This window comes from Eumetopias jubatus, unplaced genomic scaffold, assembly GCF_037043125.1.
Source record: "Eumetopias jubatus isolate StellerSeaLion01/CBP00866 unplaced genomic scaffold, mEumJub1_p1.0 scaffold_8, whole genome shotgun sequence".
In the NCBI taxonomy this organism is placed as follows: domain Eukaryota; kingdom Metazoa; phylum Chordata; class Mammalia; order Carnivora; family Otariidae; genus Eumetopias; species Eumetopias jubatus.
In genome coordinates, this window is record NW_028274814.1 from 45,393,741 (window position 1) to 45,401,373 (window position 7,633).

A 7,633-nucleotide genomic window follows, 5' to 3' on the forward strand; every position below is an offset into this window, starting at 1 on the left:
CCAACAGTGCATGAGGGTATATGAATAGATTCATAATATTGCTAATTATTAGAGAAATGCAAATCAAAGCTATAATGGAATTATAATAATCTTATACCCATTAAGACGGTTGCTATCAAAAGAAAAAAAAAACAAATGTTGTCAAGAATGTGGAGAAATTGGAATCCTGTACATTCTTTGTGAGAGTGTAAAATAGTACAGCCACCATGTAAAACAGGGTGGTGGTTCTTAAAATAAATTAAAATTAGAATTACTATATGATCCAGAAATCTAACTTCCAATGTAATTGAAAGCAATTCTCATAGAGACATTTGCACACCCATATCCACTGTAGCATTAGTCATAAAAACCAAGAGGTAAAAGCATCCCAAATGTCCATCAACACTTGAATGGATAAACGATATGCAGTATATGTACAATGGAATATTATCCAGCCTTAAAAAGGAAGAAAATCCTGTTACTGCTACAACATAAATGAACTTTGAGGACATTATGTTAAGTGAAATAAGCCAGTCACCAAAAGACAAATACTGTATGGTTCCACTTATATTCATTCAAGCAGAGAATAACAGGCATGGTGGTTGCCAGGGATTGTAGGGAGGGGGTAATGTGTAGTCATTGTATAGAGTTTCAGTTTTACAAGATGAAAAAGTTGTAGAGATTTTTTTGCAACAATGTGAATATGGATAATACTACTGAACTGTACATTTAAAAACAGTTCAGGGGTGCCTGGGTGGCTCAGTTGCTTAAGCGTTTGACTCTTGATTTCAGCTCAGGCCTTGATCTCAAGGTTGTGAGTTCAAGCCCCTCTTTGGGCTCCAGGCCAAACAAACAAAAAACAGTTCAGATGGTAAATTTTGTATTTTCTTCCACAACTAAAAAAATTTTAATGCAAAATAAAGAAAAGTACCTGCTTTGCTTCTGTGTTGATCACCACCAAGGGAGCACCAATTGCAACATAGTTCTGCTGACTCTTTGACCAAAAATTCTGTTCAGTAGAATGAAGTCGCAGCTGGAACCAAATGATTTCCTAATACTTGGGCAACATGCCCAGACATTTCCTGTGTTTCATGAAAGAGAAGGATGAGTGCAAGATGGCATAAGATTAAAGAGATATTTTTTATACACAAAATTCCAAGGATCTGCATTTGTTTTCTAGAGATGGGTTTCTTATTTCACGTATTTACTGTTTCCCTGAATTATATAATTTGGAGCCATAGATTTGCTTTTAAATAAACATGCTTTAGCATTAAGTCTTCAATATTTACTAAGGTTTACTTGCATAATTGTTCTAGATTATCTGCAAAGAAAAATCATTATCAAGTTTTTTTTCCCGATTTTCTTTTTTTTTTTAAGATTTTATTTATTTATTTGAGAGAGAGAGAGAATGAGAGATAGAAAGCACGAGAGGGAAGAGGGTCAGAGGGAGAAGCAGACTCCCCGCTGAGCAGGAAGCCCGATGTGGGACTCGATCCCAGGACTCCAGGATCATGACCCGAGCCGAAGGCAGTCGCTTAACCAACTGAGCCACCCAGGCCTCCTCTCCTGATTTTCAAATCCTTTATACATTAGAAGCACCAAGGTCTCTCTGAATTTCAAATGAATACAAGTGAATAATTTTAGCATATATCTATATATATATATACCTAAATAATAAGTCATTTAGATTTGTTGGGGTTTGAGTGTTTTTAAAGCTATTTTAATATATCTGGTCTTCCATTTTTCCAAAGAAGACATCCAAATGGCCAACAGACACATGAAAAAGTGCTCAACATCGCTCGGCATCAGGGAAATCCAAATCAAAACCTCAATGAGATATCACCTCACACCAGTCAGAATGGCTAAAATTAACAAGTCCGGAAATGACAGATGTTGGTGGGGATGTGGAGAAAGGGGAACCCTCCTACACTGTTGGTGGGAATGCAAGCTGGTGCAGCCACTCTGGAAAACAGTATGGAGGTTCCTCAAACAGTTGAAATTAGAGCTACCATATGATCCAGCGATTGCACCACTGGGTATTTACCACAAAGATACAAATGTAGGGATCCGAAGGAGTACTTGTACCCCGATGTTTATAGCAGCAATGTCCACAATAGCCAAACTGTGGAAAGAGCCAAGATGTCCATTGACAGATGAATGGATAAAGAAGATGTGGTATATATACACAATGGAATATTATGCAGCCATCAAAAGGAATGAGATCTTGCCATTTGCAACGACGTGGATGGAACTGGAGGGTGTTATGCTGAGTGAAATAAGTCAATCAGAGAAAGACATGTATCATATGACCTCACTGATATGAGGAATTCTTAATCTCAGGAAACAAACTGAGGGTTGCTGGAGAGGTGGGGGTGTGGGAGGGATGGGGTGGCTGGGTGATAGACATTGGGGAGGGTATGTGCTATGGCGAGTGCTGTGACTTGTGCAAGACTGTTGAATCACAGATCTGTACCTCTGAAACAGATAATGCAATATATGTTAAGAAAAAAGAAGAAGAAGAAGATAGCAGGAGGGGAAGAATGAAGGGGGGAAATCAGAGGGGAAGACCAATCATGAGAGACGATGGACTCTGAAAAACAAACTGAGGGTTCTAGAGGGGAGGAGGGTGGGGGGATGGGTTAGCCTGGTGATGGATATTAAAGAGGGCACGTTCTGCGTGGAGCACTGGGTGTTTTGCACAAACAATGAATCATGGAACACTGCATCCAGAACTAATGATGTAATGTATGGTGATTAACATAACAATGAAAAATTAAAAAATATATATATATCTGGTCTTCTTGGGCTTAATCTTTTGATCCATATTGCTAAGATTCATCTATGTTGTTGTATGTAGGTCTACTTTATTTATTTTTTATGTTGTTATATCATTACATATTAACTGATGAGAAACAATGTGTGGACTTTTTTATCTTTTATAACATTATGAATTGAATAAAATAGACCATATCTGTTTCATTCTAATATTAGCTGCTTTTAGAAGTCTATCTCAATCATGTATTCTGTTCATTATTAAAGACTGCTTTTCATAAAACTGCTCAAATCATGTATTAACATATTATTTTAATTTAAAAATCAAATTTGATGAACTGTTTTGGTGGTGGGGATTGTCTTTGTCAAATTAGTAGTGCAGGGGCGCCTGGGTGGCTCAGTTGGTTAAGCAACTGCCTTTGGCTCAGGTCATGATCCTGGAGTCCCGGGATCAAGTCCTGTATCGGGCTCCCTGCTCAGCGAGGAGTCTGCTTCTCCCTCTGACCGTCTTCCCTCTTGTGCTCTCTGTCTCTCATTCTCTCTCTCTCAAATAAAAAAATAAAATCTTAAAAAAAAAACAATAAAAAACCTTTAAAAAAATAAAAAAATAAAATTATGTAGTGCAGACATTTTTCATATGATGAATGTGCTAAATCTCCAGCTCTGAGGTTGACAAAAATATTGAAAGCTGTGATGAATAAAAGCACTTGTCAAAAAGGTACACTCATATTAATATTTTATTTTCCCAACTGTTCTGAGAATGGGCTGATCAAGGTACTTTTTTTACTTTAAAAAACAAGGGTAATTAATAGTCGTTTGATAAGACTTACCGAAACCTTTTTTAGTGTACCTCCTCAAAATTGAGAAAACAAATGACTACTGACTGAGAAATAAAAAAAACCTTTTGCAAATTATTCTATTTGTTATTCTTTACCTTCAATAACACTGAAGAATAATCTAATCAAATTCTCCATTAACACATTACAAATAATTTTTGATAACAGAATACTGTATGATTTTTGGCAAATAACTGAAAAAGTTCAAAAACTGGTGATAGTCTAACAAATCACCTTCTATTCCTATCTACTTATTTATATCAGTAAGATTTATCAATGTGTCAGTGAATTAAAAAATAGGAATAGAATTGATGTTGAATTCTCATTGCTGTAATATTAGGATACATCTGATTGCATTTTGTAAAGTCCCATTCATCTCATTAAAAGATGAGTTTCTAACAGTTTTACTTTTTGGTAATAATTTATCAAAATTTGTAATAAAGATGTGATGTTTTGAATATTATAACCTCATAATTGTAATGATAAGTCAATCCAGAAGAAATTTTATAACATAAAGTCTAATATTCCCCAGGAAATAAAAATATCAGACATATATTACATATTTTAGAAAACTGAAGAAGTATGATATAAAGTATGATATAGTTGAAGGGAGAAAAAGAATAATGTTGAACACTACATCAAAAAAAATAATAAAACAAGGGGGACCTGGGTGGCTCAGTCTGCCTTCGGCTCAGGTCATGATCTCGGGGTCTTGGGATGGAGTCCCACATCGGGCTCCCTGCTCAGCGGGGAGCCTGCTTCTCCCTCTCCCTCTGCCTGCCACTCCCCCTGCTTGTGCATGCACTCTCTCTCGCTCTTGCTCTGTCAAATGAATAAATAAATAAATCTTTAAAAAATAATAAATCTTGGGGTGCCTGGGTGGCTCAGATGGTTAAGCGTCTGCCTTCGGCTCGGGTCATGATCCTGGAGTCCTGGGATCGAGTCCCACGTCGGGCTCCTTGCTCCTTGGGAGCCTGCTTCTCCCCCTGCCTTTCTTTCTCTCTGCCTCTCTCTCTCTCTCTGTCTCTCATGAATAAATAAATAAAATCTTAAAAAAAAAAGAAAAATAAATAAATCTTTTAAAAAATAAATAAAAATTTAAAAAAGAATAATGTAAAATATCCAACTGTTAAAGAATACATGTTCATTTTTTTATGAATGATGGTAGTAGGGATAACACTTCTGTAATAGTATTTAAATACTAGAAGATAGACTTTAAGAAGAGATGTAAGAGTTTTTTAAATGTCAATATTTATAATATTTCATAACTTAAAGCCTTTATAACAAAGGCTCTTGTTCCTATAACATGAACGTGATGAAAAACTTTAGATGTCCAAATACATTTTATAAGGAGGCACATTGTTTTTAAAAATTCTTATTGGGGATTGGCAAGCAAAACAGTTTGAAAACCATTGGTCTAGGTAGAGCACAGGCCTACTGAAGAAATGGACTTTATCCAGACATCTGAATATCTCAACACTCTGACTGAGACTGGGGGAAACAAATTGGAGAAGATACATCATGGCTATCAATTATTTTTTAACTATAATCTAAGTGGAAATTTTGTGTTTAGACTTCTATTTTTCCTTTTCATTGTAACAAGAATTTGAAAAGATATTGTTGAAATCTGAGCACTTTTACTTGCTGACATGTTATTATATAAAATAATTTTATCATGTAAACTTGAATCATGTAATTTGAATTAGTTGCACTGAACGGCCTCATTGGACATAAATAATATTAGGTTGGATATACTTAAGGAGTAAATTTGCAGTCTCTTATACCACACAAATGTGGCATTAATTTAATCAATATCCATCTCTGTCTCATTCATTTAAGAGCATTCCAAAAGCAAAGGCTGAAGCGTCCATTGCTGCTTCCAAGAAGGCATTCTTTAAAACTCCAGTTGTGGGAGTGCCTACAAAGTGTGGGAGGAAGACTATCCTGATAGAATTATGTTTTCCTCTCCAGAAGGGCCAGCTCCACAATTGTTTGACAAAAGAATCCCAATGTGACAAAAGAACCAGAGGTCAAGGAGAGAAAGAAAATCATCCCTCACCACCCCACACACAATATTCTTGTCAAATACCAAAAAAGGGAAAATTCCAACATCTCACAGAAATACAAAGAAACGTCTGCCCTCTTTACCCCTTATAGGTTTCTGCATAGAAGCAGGGGATCGGATAATTTAGTTCTTAAAGAAGCAAGAGTCTGAAATCTATTCGGATTCTTTTTCTTGGAAGGCGTAAGGCCGTAAAGACTACTACCAACATGCACTTGGCCTTTCTTTGGCTTTTTTCACTAGATATAGTGTGAGGCAGGCAATGATTCTGAATTCAACTGTCACTAACACTTCACATATGAAGTTACCAGGACTATATTTTAAAGTGAGGGCAGTCTCATCCTGAGCCATGTTCCAAGATCCAAACTGACCAGTAATAAAGCTGATTCTTGGAATGGAGAAGGCTATTATTGAGAACTTTAGCTATCAAAAAGAGGATTTTATCCACTTGATAAGGATGAGGATAATGTGAAACAAGAACTGTTATGAATAGGGGCACCTGGGTGGCTCAGTCAGCTAAGCCATCTGCCTTCAGCTCACGTCATGATGCCAGGGTCTTGGGACCAAGCCCCACATAGGGGTCCCTGCTCAGTGGGGAGTCTGCTTCTCCCTCTCCCTCTGCCCCTCGCCCCCCAGTAATGCTCTCTCTCAAATAAATAAATAAAATCTTTAAAAAAAGAAATTAAGAACTGTTAACAAATAACTTCTAGTATTGCCTTGAGCAAATTACATAGTGTATGTTGGTAGCATTTATTGAGATCAAGAAGTCTGGAGGAAAAATTGTTTTGAGGGTGAATCTAGAGTCTGATATGAACATGTAAGTGTAGAAATATCTTAAAGCAGAGACTTTATTTAAAAAAAAAAAGATAGAATAAACCAATGTTGAACTCAACCCTGTCCTCTCTCTGAGAAAAGGGAAAGTGTGGTTAGGCATTGCAACACCTTACCTGCCATGCTTGTCCCTTCACTGAAGCCAGTTAATATTATATATGTAGTTCAGACAGCCTTTTGTCAGTTTTGCCATATGTAAAATGATAAGTCACTGTGAGGGAAGAAGGATTAGTATTCATTTTTTTTTTTTTTTACTATAGAACCTCATGCTTTATATATCTGTACCAAGCTGGCTTGCTTCCAACCACCACCAATCTCTTCTCTCTAGGCAAGCTCAATAAAGACCATGCTGAATTATTACCTGTTTGTATTCATTAATCTTGTTGGTTTATATGCCCATAACATTTATCTTTCCCCATTGAAATTTAAGTTCTATATTCCAGGGCAGAGATTTTATCTGTTTTCCATGTCAATCAATCTCAAACACCTAGAACAGTGATGGTCACGAAGTAATCAATAGATATTTGTTGACTCACTGGCTGTCTGTTTCTTCTTAATTTTAATAATCCTGAAGCAAGCTTGCAGATTATTTTGATATTTTCCAAAATCCTGACTGTTGATAGCTACAGATAAACATACAGGGTAAATAACTACCAAGAGGAACCTTTAAACATTTAGACATTTTAAATATCTCAGATAAACATTAACTTTTATGTTCAAGGGTGTGCACTTTAAGCAAGACCTGTTCTCTCTCAGGTGCTGCCATAATTCTTCACTTACTCTTTGTTGTCCTTCTGCTAATGAAGCTCAGTACTGTCAAACCTTTCTATCTTGGAGTCCTGAATATCTGCTTCCTTTTAATGAAATAACTATTCCTAAGCCTCCTTCTCTTTTGCACTTGGCCATGAAAAGTAAAGCAGACTTTAACTTAGGTGGTAATTGTGTTTTAATAAAGACTGTGTGGGGAAAAAAAAAAAGACTTTGAGATTGATTTACATCTCAGAAGGAACTTCAAACATGGCCCATTTGACATAGGAGGTCACTTTCACTCCCTCCCAGACTATCCGATACTATTTTTAATAACCTTATCAGCAAATAGAAAACCAAACTGTAGCTTAAAGAGCAAAAAGATCTTTGTAACTTCTCACAAAAT